Here is a 24,742-nt window from a genome sequence, read left to right on the forward strand (position 1 = left end):
TAAACCTTTATGTATTTTTGTTGTGAAGACTTGGCCAAAATATTGCTTTGCTTCTCATATGCTCTTTGGCTTTGTGAACAAGAAATACACCAACATAAACCTTGGAATGTATTTAAATCCAGTTCTTTGACTCACTGTAAATAGGTCACAAACAGCAAATCTGGTAAAAATGAAATGTTGTTTATGGAAAAATGCCATAGAATGCAATAACCTTTCCATGTAAGACTGAGACCCTGTCAGAATGTGTCCTGTAAATTAGAAACCAATTATGAGAAAAGTCTATTTTTCTTTGGGTTAAGATGGAAAAATGCATATTTGTCTCCCATCTTGTTCATCAGTGTAACTATATAGATGGGGGTGCAGGAAGTGAAATTTTGCTTCAGTGATTCCTATCATATTTGTGAGTGTGTGTGTATGTGTGGAGGTGGGAGGTTCCTGGGGATTGAATCCAGGACCACACACATGCTAGCAAATGTTCTATCACTGAGCTACACCCACAGATATTTTTATTATTTTGAAACTAGGTTGCAGTAAATTGCCAAGGCTGGCCTCCAACTTGTGATCCTCCTGCCTTAGCCTCCCTCACTGCTGGGATTATAGGTATGCACTGCCTCGATGACTCCTATTGCATCTTTAAACCAATTTCTACTCTGGGATCAGAGAGTTTGTGGAGCACCCTAATCTTCAGGTGTGTAATAAGAGCTTTACTATTTTACAAATCTTTTCTTTTACTGTACCAAGGTAGCCCAATATAGCAAATAGGGCAATAATAATTCATTTTCACATGTAAGAAGACCCTTTAGTCTCCTCTCCCTTGAAATATGAGGAAGAATTAGACTTATTTGTGAGAGTCAAGTATTTTATCAGATTGAAAAATAACACTAATGCACTCCTAGAAAGAGCCCATGAGCATTTGGGACCCTAATTAAAAGTAGGATTTTAAAGTTTTGCCCTTTGGGAACTACTTACATTTGCAGACATTTTCCAAATATTTCCAACCACAGGAATTTGCCTTTAATTATTGAGTTGAACACACACACACACACACACACACACACTCACACAAAACACTGACACAAGGAATTTAATCACAGCTGGATGAATTGTGCACAGATGTCTTGTACAAGTTACTGCAGAGCTAAAAGAAAAAAATAAAACTGAGGGAAAAACCAGTATCTGTTATTGAAACAGGGAAGGGCAGAACTGGGTACTTTAAAGGTATGTAATAACTATTAGCTAGTTGATTCATTCATTGATTCTTATAGTCATGGAATATGAAAATGATGCTTAAGTCCTCTTTCAGAAACTCTCCTGCCTTGTTTGCCTGGCACAGTTTCTATTAAAAAATAATGAAAATAGCTCTGAAAGGTCATAGAATAGTCCAAATCAAAAGCATCCATTGAAGAAAAATGGGTGGTTTAAAATAGATTCCTTATCTCCCCTAATCTTCTGTGCTTCCTATCTTCAATACATTCTTTAAAATCCCCATTATCATATTCTAGTTTGTATGTCAGAGCTAGGAACAAATCTCATTGGAACACATGCACATGCTGATTTGGCTCTGTCTGTGTGCCGCACTTAGGGTGACATTGAGATTAGAAAACTTGATTAGGAACCGCTCAAACATAAAAGTGTGTAAATGTAAAAAAATGCTGCCTTTTTTCATGTTCACCATCTCGCAGGAATTAATGAAACCACATTTACAGTAATAATTCAATTATTTCTGACATAGCTAACATAGGGCTTCTAGGACTCTGTAAAGTCCTTTCCAAATACCTTCAGAGGTCCTCAGGGGGAGACTTACGAGTGCTCACACACATAAATACAAACCAAAATGTAGCCAATACTCCATTTTTTAGTAATCTAAAAAAACAAGCAACAACCACCAACAACAAAAACACTGACCCAGTACTGATTATTTATGGTAAAGTCCAAAGGCTTTTTCTCATTCCGTGTCACATTCTATTAAACACTCCTCCAAACAGTCCTACTTACATTCCTGTTTCTTAGAGCATCTGATAAGACAGTTCCTCTGACTTTGAGTTCTTTTGCTCTCACATACATCAGGGATTACTTCTAGAACCCACATATGCAACTGTTGTGTTAGGCCGGCTGCAGGTACAAATGAGATTTCCAGTTCATGCTCAGAATCACAAATATCAACTTTCAGTTCACCTGAGATGTGTGCAGCTCCTTCTTCTCCCCAACCTACCGTTACTATCTGGGAAGATCCCCAGCCCTTTGGCTAAGAGTTTCTGTTTGACCTGCACTAACAGTTATTCTAATAGACCACACCTATCCCCAAGCTAGCTGAACTCAAACTGGAACCTCTTACAAACCATGTGATTGTCCTTATAGATAAAAATTTGAGTTCCCTTATGCTCACTGCATTTTAAAAAAGTAGGACATTAATTCCAGAATCAATAGCTTTTAAGTACATCATTTTCTGAGTTTGATGTTCCAAAGAGGTCCAATTTGATGGTTGCTGGAGAAAAAACTCCTATAGGAAACCATGAACAATCCTGCCTGTTGCTAAATTATCATAAAGCTGCCTGGTAAAATTAACTAAAAACTGCATTTAATAGACTCTTCTTTCATCTGGGTAACTTTTACCAGTCTTTCCATGGGAAGGAGAAGAAATAACAGTTGGGTTCTCGTCAGCTGAGACACATAAAGCAGGCACACATTGAAGGTCAGCTCTGCAGTCTGTCAAGTTGCAGCGAGTGTGTGAGGAGGAGCATTTGTTCAGTCTTCTCTCATATTAAGGAAAGTCTTTTACTATGTTCCTTTGAGCAACTGGAGGAAAAAACCTTGGAGAGCAACAATGTTCTCTGGATCACTTGACAGCGCATGAATTATCAACATATACGAAATTATTCATTTATGCAAGACTATAATTTGTATAGCCTCTTATTCAGCATGAATGCCACCCATGTGTGCCAAACACACACAGTCATAACTTCATTAGAATAAGTATTCAAGGCAGGGATGTCTAACCTCTAATTTCTTTCCTTGTCTTATATACACGCACACATAAATTGTAAGAGAAAGTTCATATTTCCTCATTATAGACTCTGGTTAAAAGCAGTAACCAAATGTAGAAAATATTCAATGTTCATCGGAAAAGAGGTCTACAATAATATCAGTGGAATGAAGACTCTAAAGCAATCTGGGCAGGTTATATATGATCCCTTGAAAATGTCAGAAATTTCACATTTTGAAGAAAATGTGGGGGCAGAGGAAAAGTGGGTTTATTTTAAAAACTCATGCAGTTTAGGCAATATCAACAAAGAAAATAATTACATTTATCTTCTTGATCACCCCACAAACTTAATATTATTTACCTCAGCATTTAAAAATTTCACAGTAACAATAAAATAATTATGTACATTCAATCTGTAATAGAGAACCAACTTCCCCATGATCTGGATTGCTTGGTATTAGATTTTTTAAAAAGGAAGAGAAGGAGAAGGAAAGAAATAAGCAAAAACAACTAAACTTTCTTATCTTATTTAGCTAGGTAAATAAAAGACAAACAATTAGCAAAGGTTTTTCTTTGTAGTAAATTCTTATGTGTTTAAAAGTATATTAAATATTAAAAGTATATTTGTGGTTCTTCCATGGACAGTGGAACGGCAGATCAAGGGTGATGCACGGTGACCAGTGCTACCTATTTTTCTAACAGAAGAACTGCCATTTCTCAAATGGGAGTAGTTTTCCAACTCTTTTTATGAACAGGCACAAAGAAAAGGGTAAATGGAGCCCAAACTCCCCTCACAATGCCTCATTAGTGTCCACTGTGAAGCCCAACAACAACACAGTCCTTTGAGAAGGAGGTAAATGCCAGAAGTTCTTTGATTCACTTTTCCTCCTATCCAATCCTTACCATACCTTTTCACTGAGGAATTACTGTTTTGATTTTTTTTTTTTTTTTCAGCAAAGGAGAGAGAATGTACTCAAAGCAACCTGAGCCAGCGACTTAAGTGAAATCTTTGACAGACAGTCCCACCACTCTAACTCCACCGTGTACCTCTCTTATGTGTGTGTGGCCTCCTCAGGGCATCTTTAAGGAGCTAATTGCTACCTCTGGGTGTGCTGGTGGGACTGGTGGCTCAACCTTGTGGAATCATTATTCAGAAGAGTAGGGAATTGACAAGTCAGTGGGTTATTGTTGTTATTATTATTATTATTATTTATTGTTATTATAATAAATAACCAAAGAGGTAGTAAGTATAAGAAAAATGCTGTTCAGTTCGGGGCCCAAGGCAGCTCAGACCCTTGAATCCAGGGGAGCAAGCACACTGGGGTGCCCGGTCTGAGTTGTGGTCCAGTGACTGCATGCAGAAAGCCATTCCAGACAAGGGAACTCACACCAGAGATTTTGTTAGGCGGACGACCAGAGCGTCCGATCGGTGCTGAGAGAGAGAGAGAGAGAAAGGCACAGGAACTTCTAAGTAGTGGAATTTCGCCGGCTAACAACAATCAGGCCGGTTGCTGAGAAGGGGGCTCGCAGGTTGACTAGTGGACCAATAACTGGCTGGGATGTTCACAGACTGACAATCTAGGTTGTGAGATGGGAGGGGGAGAAATGACTGCAGCATAAAGGGCGGGGGAGCAGCTTTATATTATAGTAAGGAAGAAACAAAAAATTGGAAAATGCAGCCTGAAACTTGGTGAATCACCATATGTGTCTCCAACTCCAAATATATGGTTTACATTAAGTAATTAATGAGCAAGCACATTGAAATAACATCTCATGGTAAAGAGAGAAGTAGACCAATTATTCCAAATTTGATTTACCTCATATAAAGCTAGCTACAAAGGAAAGTTTAAAAATTATTATTAGACACTTCTGGTTTCATCTCTGAAATGCAGAAGATATGGAAATGGCCACTCTCATTCTTATAACATGAAAAAGTTAGTTTAAAAATTTTAACATGTTAAAAATCAATGATTTTTTCTTGGACTCAGCAGAACATTGAGGATAGAGCAAACCCACACCCTAAAACTGGGGAAAATAGGCATGTAGAGAAGCTAAGAGCTGAATAGGAACAGAGATGCTAGAGTTCATAAACTGGAATTTTTGTCAGATTTTGTGTTTCTGTAACACAAATATCCCACAAAAACACTTACAGAAGGAAAAGGTTTTCTTCAGCTCATGTTTCTAAGGTCTCAGTACATAGGTGACTGACTCCTTCTGGGTCCAAGGCGAGGCAAAATATCATGGCAGAAGGGCTTGAGGGAGGGAAGTTGCTCCCCTTATGGGAGCCAGGAAGCAGAGAAGGAAGCAGGCAGGGTGTCACAGGGAAGATGAACCCTTCCAGGGCACCCCTAGTAACCTACCTCCTCTAGTCATGCCCCACCTACCTACAGTTACCATCCAGTCCATTCAAACTCAGATAGGCCTCTCGGACAGCTCTCATAATCTAATCCCTCAATATTTCTGCATTTACATAAGAGATTCGGGGAGGACACCTCATATCCAAAGTTTAGCACTGGTATGACACTTAAATGATATTTTGATAAACTGCTGGAGTTGAGTACAAACTTCTTGAGAATGAGAAACTTCTTGGGGCTGTATCTTTAGTGAACCCTACACTTTTTTTTTTTTTTTTTTTTTTTTCCTTTTTGCGGTGCTGGGGATCGAACTCAGGGCCTACGTGCTTGAGGAGACAAGCACTGTACCAGCTGAGCTATATCCCCAGCCCAAACCCCCACACTTTTAAAAGGCTTTGACGCCAGGATCCACACCAGGTTTTCATGATGAATAACTCAAATGTTCTCGTGGTGGCTCTGGTAAGGAGAGAGGGAAAGTAATCAGGAACCAGAGATTTCTCTATAACAAAGGCTTACTCTCCAGGGGAAAGATTTTTCCAGAGTCTTATCCCAGCTGGAGAGGGCATTCCCACTCCATCCCCGACAAGCCATCTTCTCTCATTAAAATGGGGGAGGGGGGATGGGGAACAACAGAGGTTGTTAATAGCAAGGAAAACAGATTGAGAATGCTGCAGCCAGAAAGCAGGGAAGTAGGATCAGAGGGAAGAACACCACTGAAAAACACTTGGGAAGGTCAAACCCCAGAGGCTGAAGTCCACGAAAAGATTGAAACTTAACTGGAAGCTTTAGAACGTTCCTTTCTCCCAGGCCTTACCACCATATCAGCAAGGCTCCAGTACAATTACAGTGCATTACAGTAGAAAGGTGTAAGACATAACACTCCCTGAGAAGGAATGTTTATGAAAGACCAAAGTCCATGCGGATTCTAGAGGAATTTGAGTCCTCAGTCATCTATAGCTACAGCACATATTAAGCATAACTAGATTAACATAAAACTCCACATTCAAGGACATTTCATCAACATATACTCTGAAGAGATGAAGCAACCATTTGAACCAGGAATGTAACACAGATGGGAATTATTAGGGGATTTGAAATCACTATGATTAGTATGTTAAGGACTCTAATGGAAAAATGTAGAAAATACATAAGAACAGATAAGCAATAAAAGCAGAGGAATTGAAGCTCTAAGAAAATACACAAAGAAATGCTTGAAAATACAAACACTGTAGCAGAATTACAAAGTCTCTTCATGGACCCATCAATAGACTTAATATGAACAATGAAAAAAATCAGTAGTTTGTAAATAGATCAAAAAACCTCCAAAACTAAAATATGAAAAGAGAAAAGAATTTAAAAATAAGAACATCCAAGAACTGTTGGAAACTTAAAAGTTATAAAATATACATAACTGATATTCAGGTGGGGAAAGAAAGAATGAATGAAGCAAAAGAAATATATGAAACGTTAAGGGCCAAGAATTTGTCACAATTAATGATAGGCACCAAACCACAGATCTGCAGTCAGGATTCTCAGGGAACATCAAGTAGGACAAATGTCAAGAAAACCATAACTACACATGATATCCTACCTGCAGAAGAGTCGATGAGAAAATCTTCAATGTAGCCAGAGTTAGCAAAAGTTTTGAAAAGTCCAAAGTGATAGTTGGTGGAAAATGTATAGCATTAAACATTAATAATTTAGATGAAATTGACCAATTTCTTGGTCAGTATTCACAGAAGGGGAAATGGATAACCTGAATAGCCCCAGATAAAGCAAAATATAGAGATAGTAGACAAAAATATAGAGATACTAGTAGCTGTTGTATTTGTCAAAACCCATAGAATTTTACAGCACACAAAGAGAGTCTTAGTGTGTGCAAACAAACAAAATAGCACAGAGGAGGTAGAAAGATCTCAGAAAGGAATGCAGAATGAATCAATGAAGGGGGTGGGCGGAAAATGTGCTATACCCTGTGGTTTTGGAAATGGGTGGAATCTATAAGAAAAAAGGCAAAAGGAACTGTATGCAGGAGTTGTGCTTGAAAATATTATTTCTCAAGGAAAATAGTTTAACAATCTTAAAACCACTATACATGTAAATTGAAATTGAGCAATTAAATAAATGGATAGTGGGTAGAGTAAGCCAGGTATCTGTATTGGAGTGGGAAATTACAGGAAAGTAGTGGAAGAAGCTGGAATGACCCAGGTGATAGTAATGATTAGATGGGGAAATAATAGGAGCTCATGATTAGCATAAGGTGGACACAGAAGGTTACCTAGAGAGGTGTTTATAGATCTGTGTATAGACCTTGACTAGTGTGCACATATATGTATATCCTTTCTCTGTCAGCTGAGATGGACTGAAAGCAATAACTCCTTGATTGTAACTAGCACATTTAGAGTTTATGTCTTGGTTTCTGCTTCTATTTTCCAATAAAGGGATGAAATGATTCTTACAGAAATGATTAATTCTAGAATTGAGTCATGAAATACACATTATAAACCTGGAACACCTTGCAATGCCAGAAAATAAGAAACTTCTCAAATATTAAAGACATGCGCGCACACACACACACACACACACACACACACACACACTAGAAGTTCACCAAAGAGATACAAGAGCCAAATGAAAGAGGTCCCAATGGACAAATTTGAATATCAAGAGAAAAAAGTTTTGGATTATAACACAAAATACAGAATGAATACCTGTGAGTCAATATTGATATGAATAAATGACTAAATACATACATAAAAAAGAGAAAAGCAAATGACCCCTTCAGAATTATTCCAATTAATTTACGTAGATGTTCAAATCTCATAGAGATGGAAAACAACTCACTACTCCTTGAACATGGATTTTACTTACTGACTTCTTTCCAAAGGGTTTGGTATGGAAAGGGGGAGAAGCTGGCAACTTTATGGTGGAGAAATCTAACAAACACAGCTTTAGTCAGGTTGTCCAGGTGAGTGTCAGTAGGGACGGCATGTTGGTGGCACTCGCCCTTGACAGGATATGGTGAGAACAGCACTTTACCTCTGTGATTTTCTTTCCTAAGCCCCTAACCCCTATCTAATCATGAGAAATACACAAGACAAATCCCACTAAGAGATATCCTAGAAAATACCTAACCAGTATTCAAAACTCTCAAGGTCATCATTAAAAACAAGAAAAGTCTGAGAAACCGTCACAGCCAAGAGAATCCTAAGGAAACACGATGAATGAATGTAATGTGGTCTCCTGAATGGGCTCCTGGGACAGAAGGACACTGACTAAAAAGTAAGGGAATCTGAATAAAATATGGACTTCGTTTAATAATGCATGGGTGTCGGTTCACTAATTATGAACATGTCATATCAATTATGACATGTTAACTCACATAAGACATTACTAATAGGGGAAACTAGGTCTGAGATTTATAGACATTCTCTGTATAGATTATCTCCACAGTGCCTTTCTGGAAATTTAAGGCATCTCTAAATTAAAGTCTGTTTTTAAAAGTTATTATTGGAGCTATAATTTTTTAGCCCTTAAAATATTTTAAAATAACACAAATAGTGCTTGGTCACTGAATGAAAATCATAAAATGAATATAAGCAAGAAGGAAGCAAATATTACCAAACTTCCACTATCCCATAATAATAACTGGTTATTATTGTGTTCTATTGTTTATCAGACATATTTCCCCCAAAGTAGGACCAAACTATATATACAATTTTTAATTCTGCTTTTTCTCACATAGTCATATATTTTAATATTGAGTCATTATAAAAGTAGATCTTTATCATAATGTTTAAATGTGACAAAATCTGTTATTGTACTTTTATAATTCATATAACCAACCGTCCTTCTGAAGCACATTAAAGTTATAGATTTCTCTCCAAACCCTTTGTAAGCATACTAATGAATTTTCTTACATTAAAAATTCTAGAATTAGATGCATTCAGTAAATCATCTGTTCTTTCTAAAGGTTTTTGATTCATATTGATAAATTTTTTTTGGCAGAGTGGTTATGTAAATCTATACTCCCAGTATAAGAGTATGGACCTTTCTTATATTCTGACTTAGTTTGCTTTGTACTGCTATAACAAAATACCACAGACAGGGTAATTTATAAAGAACAGAAATTTACTTCTCACATTCCTGTGGCTGGGAAGTCCAAGGTCATGTCTCCAGCAAGCTGCTTGTCTGGTATGGGTCTTGTCTTTGCTTTCAAGATGACTCCTTAAACATTGTGTTCTCTGGAGGAGCACAGAACTCACATCACAGAAGGTAGAAGGGCAAAAAGGGATAAATTCTCCATCAAGCTATTTTATAAAGGCACCTCTGATCCTATTCTTGAGGACAGAGCCTTCGTAAATCACCACCTGCCAACAGCCACACCCACCAATATTGTTATAGTGAGTGATGCTTCACTGTGAGTTTTGGAAGAGACAACAACATTCAAACCATAGCATATGCTCTTCAGAGTTAGTATTACATGATTACAAATTTTTAAAAATTCTTTGTAGATATAAAAGAAATTATTTCTTGTCATTTTTTCAATTTGCATTTCTTTAACTATTGATGGTTTAGACATGTATTTACATACCTAATGGTTATTTTCATCTCTTTTGTTAATAGCCTGTTCATACCTTCTGTCCATTTTTCTTTAATTTTTTTTTATGTATTTCATTTGATTTTTAAGTACTCTATGTATTAATAAAAGTATCTCCTTCACATAAATGCTATCAATGTTTTTCTGTTTGGTTTAAATTATTTTTATAATTCTTCCTTCTGTCTTTCACTGTTTCCTCTCTCCCTCCCTCACTTCCCCTCTCTGCCCCCACCTTTCCCCTTTTTTAATGTCAGTGATATGAAGCATTTGCTTTATGAGTGTGTTTTAGAACTCATATTTTCACAAGTCTCCCTAATACTAGGAGTATAAATAGTCACCTAAGTATTCTTTGCACAATTAAACTCCCAGTCCAGTATTGTTATTTTGTGAGGTGAGAATATAACTTATATTTTTTTCAAGAAAGTGCTAATCAACAATCCTGAAAGTTCTTATTCACTGCTACATCCTTTTCTTATTGATTTACAATCCTACCATCATCATAGTTTAAATACTTTTATTCCCTTCTTCCTTTTTTTTCCAGGCAGGATCTTCCAATGCGTCCCTTGGATTTCACTGTCTATTCCAGTGTACTGAACACTCATTTCTGTTGCTTCTGTTTGGATGAATAAGTTGATGACTTCTTGTATCTTTGTGTTGCTTAGTGAAGCTTGATAGCCTTGGGAATGTGCAGATTTGAGGCAGTCTTTTCTTCTTTGATCTTGTCCTGGAGGAAAGGGGTGTGGAATTCACTAATCTGAGTAGAGGTTTCAGTGTCACAAATACTCAGGTCATATAAGCTTTGTGAAAGAAGAGACCATTTCATGACCAATGATTAACTCTATGTTAATTCCATTTTAAAAGGAGAGAGATTTGGTGACCTGCATGCTCAGATGTTAACACATGCTAAGAACAATAGGTTCTCCTGTTTTAGGTTGTAGACTTAACACTCAAGAGATGGGAAGGTTTAGTCTCTAGAGCAACCTATTCCCCTCCCCCAGCAAAGGACAGTGTCCTAAACCTAGTCCAGAGCTTGCCCACTTCCACTGGTGAACACCACTCTCCCTTACAGCATTTTTCTTCTGTGACTGATCCTAGCTCTTCTGGGTGGGACAATGCTTTGATCAGGACTGTTATTTTTTAACATTTCTGATGACTCTATCATGTTATCAGAAATAGTTTGTTAGAGGAGGGGCCTAATTATCAATTGGCGTTCTATTAGTGCATTCTCTTATTAGACTTGGAAAAAGATCAGGGATTTAAAATACCAAGAAGACCCCAAATGATAAATTTGGATCCCTGGGTTGATGAGTTAAGACTGATTCTTCTTTTCTAATTCTTCTTCTTCCTCCTCTTTTTTCTCTTCCTCTGTCTCCTCCTCTTTCTCCTTGGGCTACATAGTTATTTTTTATTTCTGCTTTGCTTCTAAGACCTCGGGAAAAAAAAAAAAAAATTCCTTCATCCTAACCCCATGTCTCCTCCCTATTCTAAGAGAGCCCATGGGGGAGGGAGTTATAGTGTGGAAATGAGGGAGGAAGGAACCTCTGAGAGAAGACTGGGTCTCAAGCCATCAGAGCAAAATCAAATTCTGATTTGACTATTCTTGAAAACACGGAAACAGTCCAAAATGTAAGTGCTTCTGCTAATGTCCACCATAAACCTAACTTTCCAAAATACTTTAGCAATCTCATGGTTTTTTTTATTATCATTTGTTCTATTTAGTTATACATGACAGCAGAATGCATTTTAATTCATTGTGCACAAATGGAGTGCAGCTTTTCATTTCTCTGGTTGTACATGATGTAGAGTCACACCATTCCTGTAATCATACGTGTACATAGGGTAATGAGTTTCATACCTTCTTTAATAAAGCAGCTGAGGTGAAACCAGAGGGCCTGGGTTGCTATACTTGATAAACTTTCTACAAGGACAAATGCTGTGTAAAATGAACCTAAAACTCAGCTAAAGTTAGTTGATGGAGTTTGGATTTTAGTCAGCTCTCCTCTGCTACTTCCACTTTGCTTCTGTTGACTCATATATTTGCCAGTTATTGGGTGAGTGCAAAACATCTGAGCAGAACACAAACAAACCTTCAGTAGAGCTGGGCAGCTCCAGCCAGAATGTAGCCAGGAAGTACAGTCAAAGTAAACTCCAAAGAGCATCGGCCAACCGGCTCCTGAGCCCAGACTGCAATGTTTACACATATGTATATAGCCATAAAAATAGTTTAAGTATGAACCAGGAACAAGCTACAATTGTAAAGCTGCCAGTAGGTTTTTCTCCCCGCCCCCCCCCCCATCACTTGAGGTGGAGAGAACTAGAGAAATGAAAATGATTCAAGCGGGGATATTTTTCATTCTTCGGTAGAAATAGAATTTGCCGTGGAGTAGATCCATTCTCTCTTTCTCCTTAGGTCGGACATCATTTTGTAAAGTCTTTTCAACCATGCAGGGGCCAAGTCTTCATACTTGGACAAGCAAATCCAAACCCTGAGCCTGCAGACTGAGATAGTGTCATTATTGGTGCAGACTCTTCACTGGGCCTCTGCTGAGGTATGACTGTGACTGGTTTTTTGTATTCCAGAGGCCCGAGACAGGGCAAGACCCCTGGACTTGATAAAAAAAGAGAAGACCAGGTAACAACTCAATCTTAGTTTTCTTAAAAGAAGACACTCAAATAATACAATTTTTCCTTAACATGGTGAATTTTCTTTATTAATATTTTTATTTCAGTACACTTAATTGTGGTTTTTGGTGACTTTGAAGCTTTTTTAGTATTGTGACTCCATATTGGTCATACCATATTAGTTTTCAGAAAGTCAAATTTCATAAAATCTCCATTCAGTTTTGCTCATAGAGAAGTTTGTAAGATTTCAAAACATTTCCTATTTTCTTGAGCAGTAGTTAATCTTAAGTACTCTTTGAATTGATAATTCTCATTAGCCAGTTTATTAATGTCCTCATTTTCATGGTTTATTATGTTTTATGTTAACTTGTAGAAGAAATCCTTTTTGTCAAATCAAATTTAAAGCTGTTTACATTTACTCAGATGACTATCTCCTCTTTACAAACAATCCAAGGACCTCTTTAATACTGTTTTCAAAGTTTATAATTTCCTCCTAATGAACGACTTATTTGGTATTATCTCAAAAATATTTTGTTAACGATTTACATGCCCACTTAGCACTATGGCACATGAGCCCCTGATGTGTTGTGATTTGCCATGTTAGGAGGCAGCATGAGACCCTTGGCAGAAGTATCTGCCAGATCTTAAACATCATGACTCCAGAATTGTGAACTAAAATAAACCTCTTTTCTTTCTAGGGTACCAATCTAACATACCAGTCTTTGCTATTGCTTTTACTCTTTGTTATAGCAAAATAAATAAATAAATAAATAATAAAATAAATAAATAAACTAAGACAACTCCCTGAATCAACTAGTTCCTTAAAATGCTCACGACCATCCAACACCCCCTGAATCAGTTGTCTAATGTGGACTAATAAAACATCCTAAGAGCCAGGCATGATGGCGTATACCTGTAATCCCATCAGCTCGGGAGGCTATGACAAAAGGATTACAAGTTCAAAGCTGCTCTCAGAAATTTAGTGAGGTCTTAAGCAACTTAGCAAGACCCTGACTCAAAATAAAAAAATAAAACAAAAGAGCTAGGGATGTGAATCAGTAGGTAAGCACTCATGAGTTCAATCCCTGTTACCAAAAATAAAATAAAAACCTCCTAAGACACACGACTTTGAATAACAAACATTTGTTGCTTTATAGTTTCTATGCATAAGGAAACTGGGATTGTTCAGTTGTGTTCACTTGTTTTTTTTGTTTTGTTTTGTTTTCAGTGGTGCTGGGGATTGAACCCAGGGCCTTGTGCTTGTGAGGCAAGCATTCTACCAACTGAGCTATAACCCCAGCCCACTTGTGTTCCCTTGTTTTAAGCCATCTATGCTGTCAAATTGATGGTCAAAGTTGTACTCTTAACTGAAAGTTCCACTGGGGAATCATCCACATTCTGGTTTACCCAGGTTACCAGTTGGCAGGCTCCAGAATGTAAACTTCTAAATTTACTCCTGTAGGCCTCTCTGCAGACCTTCCTCAACACATGACAGCTGCCTGTCACAGAGGGAGTGACCCAAGAGAGTGTATTTTCTACTCACACAAACAATACTGCATAACTTCTGTCATATTTCTACTATATGCAGTAAACGTGGCCCACAATCAAGGGGAGGGGATTAATGAGATGAGATCACAGGGGCCACTCCTACTATGCCTTCTAACATCAAGCAAGCACAGAAGGGAGGTCAGAATAGAGGAGAAAAATGTCAATCTTATATTGGGATTAAAATACCTTATTTTTGAAAATTGTGTCATAACACACATTGCTAGGGCTACTTAGGGGCTTAGAGGAGGTACAAATGAAGGGTCCTGAAATTTCAGCTTTCTGAGATTCACAGTAAATCTCCCTCATTATGCACTCTCTCAAGGCAGTAGCTGGCCCTTAGTGGACTCATGGCTAGTATAATCCATGATACCACTATTAATACTCATCTAGATATGGGAACCATGAATTTCCCAAATAATACATAAATTTTAAATATTTGGTTTATTTTTCTTGGTCCACCTTTCCATTTTCCTTTTTACACTTTATTTTGGCATTCCATGTGTTCCTTGGTTCACTACTCCCTCTTGATACCATAAGCTAAAACTCGAGTTGTTGGTATTTAATTGGAAATTTTCTTCCAGGTGACCAGTGTATAAAGTTGAGTGTTCACACTTAAGATTTAAAAAAAATATGGATATTGGGTTTTTTTTTTTTTTTTTAATTTTTTGGTGTCTGAATTCCAGACTCATCAATCACAATTTTGCAGGCATGTGAAGGTGGCAAAAAGAAAGAAACTGCATGTAACTTGAGTAAGTGTTCATCCAGCAGCACCATTCCAAGCAGGCCTCTGCTGTGCCCTCTCAGTTGTATTTAATGATCTTAGCTGTAGTTTTTTCACAATACAGCAATACTCCAATTGCATGTTCTAGGTACTTGCTTTATCTGTATTGCTGAATGTTTGTGTTCCCAAAATTCGTGTGTTGAAATTCTAACCCCCAATGGGATGGTATTAGGAAGTAGGACTTTTAGGAGGCAATTAGGTCATAAAGGTGGAACCCTCGTGAATAAAATTTGTGCTATAAAAAAGATATGCCAGAGAGCACTCTCTTCTGTTTTCTTCCATGTAAGGATAAAACAAGAAGGCAGTCTGCAACCGGAAGGAGGACCCTTAGTAAAACCCAACCATGTTGGCATCCTGATCATGGATTTTCCTCCTCCAGAACCATAAAAATAAATTTACATGCTACCCCATCTGTGGTACTTTGTTTTAGCAGTCTGACTGGACTAAGTCTTCACGGCAGTCCTCTGAAACAGATATTTTTACTGTTTACATTTTTAGATGAAGGAATGAAGCATCAATGCCACCCGGCTAGTACTTTAGAGCTGGGATTCAAACTCAGTCCATTTGTTTATAGAGCCCTCTTCCCCGGCATAGGTTGAGAAATCATAAGACCACATTCCAAGTGAAAGGTACCTAAGGAAGTTGGAACCAGTTGTCAAAGAGACCTTTGAAAAGTCTAAAGTTCATTACATGGTACGTTCTCATCAAAAGATATATGATGTAGTTTCTCTTTTAGAATAACTGGTATTGACAACTTTGAAAACAAGTTCTTGCTTGATGGAGAACTTCCAGGGACTTTACCTGTGCAACTTCACCAACATCAATATGCCCAAAACATGGTATCTGTATTAGTTTGACTATGAGTTTGTGCCTTTACTTATGTAAAGGCAGGAACATTTGAAGATAAAGGGAGTGGATTGTGACGGCTGTAACCTAATCAATCCATCCCACTTTGAATGGACTGGCTTGGTGGTAACTGTGAAGGTGTTCTCTTGGAAACATACCCTGGAAGAGCAGTTCTTCCCCGCCCCTCCCCTTCCTTGCTTCCAGGAGGTGAGAAGCTTCCTCTGCCACATCCTTTCCCCATGATGTTCCACCTCACCTTGGGTCCAGAGCAATGGAGTCATCTTTGGACTGGTCCCTCTGAGTGGTTAGCCAAAATAAGCTTTTCCTCCTCTACATTGTTCTTGATTGGGTACTTTAGTCACGGTAACATAAAACCTGACTAATCTAGAATCTTATCTCTACTTCTCCTTTCCCTTTCCTCTCTCTCTCTGCACTCCAAACTCTTAAGGATACTGTCCGCTTTTTAGCTCCTCTGAGCAAAATAATTCATTTAATTCCTTTCTCATCCCCAATAAAAATTGCTTGACAAACACAAACAGTAGAATAGATCATTTGCATCCTTGAAATCAAGGACCTAAAAGACAGCTTAAATCTTCTCTCTGTTTCTGGGATTTGCTGGGAAGGCTTGTCCTATATCCTGTGGCAGGGTCCCTGTGCCTCAACAGCAAAATCCAAGCCCTAAATGGGTTCTGGGCTGATCACTGTGCTAGTTAAGTCCTGGTTGACACATTTTGCCCCTCTGCATTGTTTAAAGCCATATTATTTTATTCATTTTAGAATATGTTACAAATTTCTACACAAAAGTGAATCTGGAACACTGTTTTTCAGTATTCAAAAATGAGTGTTTGCTAGAGAAATAATTGAAAGAAAATAACTCTTACCACCCATGTCCATTTGTGAGGACAGAATTAGAACAGAAATAAGGAGATGTGCATGGTGTGTTTCTTTTTCTCTCTTTTCCTGGAGTGTGGAAGTGAAATCTCTTCCATGGGCTCAAAGACTGCAGATAAATTTTTATATAATCACTAATTCTGACAATTTTCCATAAAGCTCTGGGAAAAATACAGGAAAAAGCTTCAGCATGGGTCCCCTGGGATGCTTAACTTGGAAAGATGCCTGAGACTTCATGTGACTCAGTGGAGACACGTGTGACTAGTTCATCCACAGAATTCCTTTTCCTGTGTGTTTCTAATACACCAGCTTCAGGAGTTTTTTTTTTGTTTTTTGTTTTTGTTTGTTTTTTGTTTTTTTTTTCCTACAACTTTTATGAACCTTCCTGAAGGCTCTGGAATGAGGCAGAACTGTTCCTTGGAGATAGATGGCACCATACTGCTAATCCTTCAGCAGAGGAGAGACTATTTTTACATTTTCCTTGAGCAATGACAACGAAGAAGATAGGTACTTAGGGAATGTACTAATTTAACACATTTATTTATGTAAAATGTATATTTTTAAAGCCAAAAAATTGAATTTTATCTTTTATTACTCATTCATAATGAACTTAAAAGATTTTAATGTGAGCTATTTAACAAAGCTAAAATCCTATCTATGGAAAACATACTTATTTCTTTATACCAATATGTACCCCTAAAAGACTGCACAGTTCCATCTACAGCTCCTTTGGATGTATCAATGTTTCTGGGCAGGGTGGTACTTGCCTGTAATCCCAGCAATTTGAGAGAAGGGCAGGAGGATTACAAGTTTGAGGCCAACCTCGAGAACTTAGCGAGAACCTAAGCAACTTAGTGAGACGCTGTCTCAAAATAAAAACTAAAAAGGGTTGGGGATGTGGTTCAGTGGAAAGATTCCCCGGGGTTTAATCCCCAGTATCAAAACAAACAAACGAACAAACAAAAAAAGACAAGAAAAGAAAATTAATTGGATATTAATTGGATGCATCAACCTTTTGCAGCATTCATTTCTGAATTCCGATAGCTTACTCAGTTTTTTATATTTGACAAGCTTCCTGTTTCAGTTTCACTGCTGCTTCCACATCTGTTTCTCGCTTTGTTCCAGAAACAGATGTGGCCACTCCAAAAACTGATTTGCTAAATACAATTCTGTTTTCATGGATGTAATCTTTGGGGTCTATAAATCTTTATAAAAAATTTATGAAACAGTATTTCATCTTAATTCTTGTCCTTTCAACACTTTTGTGACTTTTGTTTATTTCTTAAACACAGGAAAGATTTTTAAAGAAAAAAGTTGGGGTTCATTAATAAGATAGAGTTATTCAGGTGAGAAACTGAGTCTTGACTTTTAACAGCAGAAGCAGGTCTGGGCAGGAGAGGAGGGTACATTTGGAGACAACATGTGAGATAGGAGCAAGGCCAAGGAACTGATCCAGCTCCAGTATGCCCAGAGAAGGGACTTTTGATTAGGCCAAATATAGGTCATCTCAATTAAAGGAGCTGCTATGGGAATACAGATAGGATATGCTCAAACCTGTTGTGTGGATGACCCTCCATTTTCTGCATAACCTTTCAGTGCAAAAGTAGAATTTTGACCACTGGGCTATGGTTCAGTGTTATTGACTTTGTGGAACCAGGGGCAGGCAAGAGTGAAATGATTCTGAATCCTTGAAGGTGTTGGAATTGGGGATGATGAAGCAGATGATTGGGTCAGGTACTATGCAACCAGCACAAGGTTTAAAACCTGTTGTACAGATTAGGGGAAAGAGCAAAACAATGGTAGAATGCACAACAATTAGCATCTATTCTAATAAGTACCCAGACTGTTAACACTGAGCTACCAACTTCTTACTGCTTATATTATTATTTAATACACAGAGACAAATTAATACTAAAAGAAGACTCAGATGCTTCCTGAAGTACTCTAATAAAGGTTATCACAGTAGAAGAGTAAAAATGTTTAAAGAGCTCATGCTCCTCCCCTGCATCATCCCTCGCTTCCAATGACACTGTTTCCCTGGCCCCTGTTGCCATGGCAACTCACCAGTGGAGACTGTAAAGTGGAGGGTGCTACAGGGGCCAGGGAGATTCTAGGGGAAAAATAAGACACCCTGCAATAGCACAAGGTGACCCCTCTTTTCAGTCTACAAATCAATTAGTATTCCTGTTGCTCTGCGTGAGAAGGGACTTCCTTCCTCCCTCCTGCTCCACTTCCCACCCAACTTCTTCACATCTGGGATCTCAGACCAGCCAAGGATGTATAGAAATGGAATTTAAGATGTGTTGAGTTGTTTTCTTAGTGGGGAAAGGAAATGGAAGTCCTAGCCCACAACTAGAGCAAATTCGGCTTTTCCTCGGAGAGCAACCAACTGCCTTTACAAAAGAAGAGCGACATAGCTTCGGGGAGTTTTGAAGATTTGTGTTGTGCACCAAGCCCTGCTTTGTGTGCATTGGACTGAGTGCCTGCACTCTTCTGGCCTTCTGTGTCATTTCCACATGTTTACAACTGCCGCGCCTCCATGCCGAGGTCATGTGTTGCATGTTAACACCTAGGTTGGGTGTGTGAGCCCTGAACAGCTGTCCTACATGTGTTTCTAATGGTCTGGGGTATGTTCGAGCCAGAGTGTGTCTGCGCGGGAGTCTAGTAAAACACTTCATCCTGTCTTTCCCTTGAGTTCCTCCGGATAAGTGCGTGTGGGAATTGTGAGCTGAGGATGCGGAACAGGAGGGCTGAAATGAAATCTGCCCCTGGAGTTGATGCAGGAGGTGGGGGAGATGCACAGGGGAACTTTTAGTTTTTGGATGGGGCGACAAGCCAATGGGTCACTGAATTGAGGACTTGGGAGTAAAAAGAAATAGCCTCAATAGTCCAATTTTTCAAAATATGTTTGACCTGAAGTTATTGCCAAATTCAATAAGCATTAAGGTTCCTTCCTCTTTCCTTCCCTTCCTCCCTCCCTTTTATCCTCCCCCAGCCTCTTTTTCTCTGTCTCTATTTCTCTCTCTTTCTCATGAAATACTGCCAGTGACTGATGTGGTCCAAACCCCTTTCAATTTCTCTATGTTTCAGGGATGTGTTAAAAGCACTGGAATATTATGTAGCCTCTGCACAAGGAAACGGTGATTTAGTCATAAATGCAAATCTCCAAAGAGTGTGTCCTGATTCATTTGGAGCATCTAACTTCCTAGTTCACCATGGAGCCAATCAAGTTCGTAGTTACTATGTGACAGATTATTTGAAAAATAAAATATCTGCCTTTTAAAGTTAATTTTGAAATAATGCTGAGACAACCAATAATGATTGTGCCGCTACACCACACACAGTCTTGTTTGTGCAAGATGCGGGGGTTTCTTTGCTATTTGGATCAACCCTTCCATGATTTTGTTAGTCCATTGCCCTGTCCACTCAGAAAAATATTCTGATTGCTGCCTCAAGCACAGGCAGCATGACTGATTCATCCAGAGCTGCTTTCTGAGTCGCTGATGTAATTTAAAGAGACAGTTGTAATGGTCTAAACACAGCTGCCACTTCCGCTCTGCTCCCATGCCCCATTGTCATCTATATCTTGAAATGCTGAACTCTTTCCTAGAGTAATTTGAAACAAGATGTTTAAAACTTCATTATTTTGTGCTTATTTTCAAAACAGAAATTTTTTAACTAATTTTTTGCTCCATTAATAAAATAAGACTTTTGTGAAGCATATCTGTTTACAGAGGGAAAGGACAGCAAGTTTCTATTAAAATAATTTAAAGTGTAAAAGATAAAATATGCACAAACAGTTCTCTTAAAAAAACACATAAGGGACTATTATGTTCATGACAAAACAAAGTTATATTTTTGAGAGACTCTTGAGTGAATTAGGCCTTTTAGTAAGGCCTGAAAAACCTCATTAATCAAATACAGTTTTTAAAATGAATTTTGGAATCACTACATACTGTATCCCCCTAAACTTTCAGTGTAAACCTAAAGAAATCTGTTTAGTTCAGAGTTTCTGGGACTTGGATGCCCTTTTGAACATATGTCTATAAATATACTACCTGTAGAAGGTGTGTTCTGAACAAAGTTATATCTTTGAGAGATTCTTGAATGAATTCCTTGTGTTTTGAAGGGTATCTAAAAGATGACTTTGTTATTCTTCAACAGGTCCTAACTGTAGAAAAGTTTCAGTTTTTTTAAACATAGGAGGAAAAGTCTCTTCCTCCCTCTCTCTCCCTGCCTCCCACCCCCACCCACAACCCAGTTCTCTCCTAGTAACTAGATCTAGTTTGGCACAAATTTAGTTTTGCACACTGTAAGTGCTAAATCAGTTACTTTTGTTCCATTTAATCTCCTTGGATTTTTAAAATCTGCAACAATATTAATAATCCTTTCACTATCCACAGAGATTCATTTTATTTTCCTCCAATAGGCTCAATTTTTCCATGTCTACCACCACCACTGATGAAGAGGAAAACTTTCATTAAGTTCCCCACCAAGGTGATTTGTCTCCGTAGTGACACACACACGCATACCTAAATACACACACACTTTAATTTTTTGAGACATTTGGATGTTTGGCATCCAATGGTATTTTTGTAGTTACTAGACTTAGTGTAGTTAGAACTCGGTAGTATATAAATTTTTCTTATGCAAAGAGGGAGAAAAATCTGTAACAGGGGTCTAAAAACTTGTCCGTAAAGAACCCTATGATAAATATTTTTGTCTTTGAAGGCCAAGTTGCTTCAACTCTGCCAGTATAGCGTGACATAATTATTTACAATGAATAAATAATCTGTGTTCTAATAGAACTTTATTTGTAAACAAGACAGTGGGTCAAATAGTACTTGCTGACCCCTACTCTAGACCAAAATCTTTGCCTTTCTTCAGGATTTGACCTTACTATATCAAAGGAACTCGGCCTTGCTCCTTATTCTTTTCATTTACTTTTTCATTTGAGTCCCCACATATAAAGTAGACATTTGAGGCAGTTAGTCACACTAGTGCTTCCCAAAGTGTGTTCCACAGAACAGTAAGGCTGAAAAACCTTGTTAATCAAATTAAGTTTTTAAAATGAATTTTGGAATTACTACATACTGTATCCCCCTAAACTTTCAGTATAAACCTAAAGAAATCTGTTCAGCTCAGAGTGTCTGGGACTTGGATGCCCTTTTGAACATATGTCTATAAATACACTACCTGTAGAAGGTGTGTTCTGAACAGCATGCATGGGGAATGCTGATCTGGACGGCAAAGGTCTTTGAAATTTTTTTGCATAACTCATTTGAATATTTCCAATGAACTTTAACTTTTCTTAAATTTGGAATTTCTGTACATTGTAACAATCTTTCATTATTTTGTTCAAAATGTGTCTGTTTTTACAACAGATAGGCAATATTTATTTCTTATTTTTTGCTGCATGCTTGATTAGGAACCCAACTCCCATTATAATATAGTTCTTATGGAGACATGAGATTTTTCAAGAGTGATTCATTAATATCATTGTGTTCAACACAACATTAGAGTAAAACCAGAGCAGAAATTATTGAGAAAAAATATGTATGACTGCTTCAGTTTATATATATTTGAAAAGAAATAACTGGAAAGAAATGGAAATTGGAAATGTTTCTTGATTACTTTAAATTCTTACATGTTTTTGGTTTCTATTTTGTTACATTGATCTGTCAGTCTATTCACTGAACAATATAAAATTATTTTTAGTAGTAACAATTTTACGTGTTTTAATTTTGACAGAACTTTTTCTTTATTTTTCTTTTTCCCCAGATTTTGTTGTTTTCCATACAAGTTTTTTTTTGTCCATATATAAACTTGAGATTCATCTTTTCTTGTTATACAAAAGAAAAAAACTGGTTAATGTTTAACTATTCTATTAAATACAAATTTATTATTTTAGGGAAATAATGCACTTACAATAACAAATATAAGCTAGACAGATAACACCTTCCTATCTATTTATGTTTTCTTCATAGTCTTCACTTGCCATTATTTTTATAGATCATGCCTATGTGTTAAGCTTATTCCCAAGTATTTGTTATTTGGAATACTTTTGTAAAATAATTTCCCACCATTAAATTTTCATACTGATCTTTTTTTTTTTATTATGCACAAAAAGCAGACTCAGTGTCAAATTTGTAGAAAGTCAATAGACTTCATGCTTTATTGAATGCCACAGATTTCACTTGCTTCTTTTGGCTTTCTAATAATACTATTAAATCATCTATAGATAATGATAATTTTTCACTCCCTTTTCTAATTTGCTTTATACTACTTATTTTAATTTAATTTTAAATTATATTGATTAATATTTCCAATGGAAAGTTAGATTAAAAATAACTTTTCTCACCTTGATAGGATTTCACCTAGTGTTTTGTCCAATCTGATGTTGAATTTAGGCCTGCAAAATCCTAAATAAGTAATAAAAATGACCATCATGCTAATATTTTATTAAGGTTCTTTTAAAAATTAGTAGAAAATTTTTAAAAAATTAGTGTCATTTTAGGATCAAGGTACATAATATCTCTATCTTTGACATAACAATATGGTATTTTCTTAGATTTACTAATACTACATTATTATTAATTTTTCATATGAATTATCTTTTATTATCTTATTCTTTCCAACATATTTTAATAGCTGATATTATATCTAGTTTTTTTGCTTAGGTATACATAAGTGAGAATGGTCTACAGATATGTCTTACTGAACTACTTTATATATATATATATTTTATATAGTTTTATCAATGTCTCATTAGATTCATAAAATACTCTGCATGCTTACCTTTGTGTTATACGCACTACAATATTTTAAACAGCATTAGAATTATTACATCCTTAAAAATTTGAATTGTGAAACTTCATGCACCTTTTAAAAAACTATTTTTATGAACATAAATTTTTGTCTTTGACCCTGACTGATGAACTTGCAAATTTGTTTTCTCTTCTTTGCATTTATTTGGTCAGGTTCTGGTTGTGGTATGTTTATTCATAAAATCTTGGAGAACAGAATGTTACTGATGTGTAGATAACTGAAATACTTCAAAGTAAAATGCAGCCCATTTCCTGCTGTTTCTGAGTTGACTCATATCACCCCATGATCTATGTAATTGCTGCAAAGTTTGTCATTAATAGCTGACATTTTCATGTTAACTCCACTTTTTTGGGATCAGTTGTACTTAACCATTTTTGTATAAACTACAAAAAAATGTACAGATATTATTCTTCTAGGGATTTTACAAAATTAAATTCGTGTGTAAAATACTTTTTACTTAGGGGCCAGGATGTAGCTCAATGGTAGAATGTTTGCCTACTATGTGCTACAACACAGTTTCAAGCCCTAGCACCACACACACACACACACTCACACACACACACACACACACACACACACACACACAATCATTTAGTTCTAAAGATTTATAATGTTTATAAGAAAAATGTTACAGATTTTATGCTGTAATACTATCCGGTTATTCTGACACTGAAGGCTGAGACTGGGATGAAGATTGGTTTGATTTCCCTTTCTCTTCTTTATTCCCACTACTCGTAGCTCACAAAGGATATGAGATAGCTCACCCTAAGTCAGAGAATTAGAGTTCAAATAGAACATCCACATTATTTGTCCTAACAGTACTTTATAAATGAAGAAATTGAGGCCAAGAATTTTGTTAAAGTGGTTACTTGGAACTCACTGTTCTTCCACCCTGAGAAAGGCAGGCAAGCTGTGTCTCAGAATGGCACTTTGGGAAGCAGTTATCCTCACAGGAGCCAGCCTAGGATTTTTGGGACATTGTCTTAGACTACTTTTTGTTGCTATACCAGAATACTATAGGTGAGGTAATTTACCATGGACAGAAATCTATTGCGGTTCTGGAGGCTGTAAGTCCAATGTCAAGGCACCAGAATCCAGTGTCTGGTGGGGGCCTTCTTTCTGTGTCTTTACATGGTGAAAGGGACAAGGGCAAAGGGGGTACAAATGCTGTGTTCTCACCTGGCAGAAGAACAGAAGAGAGAGAATGTACTTTTGAACCTCTTTTCATAATGACTAATGGATGAATTTGGAGTCCTCTTGGCCTAAACACCTCCCATTAGGCTCCATCT

This window comes from Sciurus carolinensis, chromosome 3 (assembly GCF_902686445.1).
Source record: "Sciurus carolinensis chromosome 3, mSciCar1.2, whole genome shotgun sequence".
Lineage (NCBI taxonomy): Eukaryota > Metazoa > Chordata > Mammalia > Rodentia > Sciuridae > Sciurus > Sciurus carolinensis.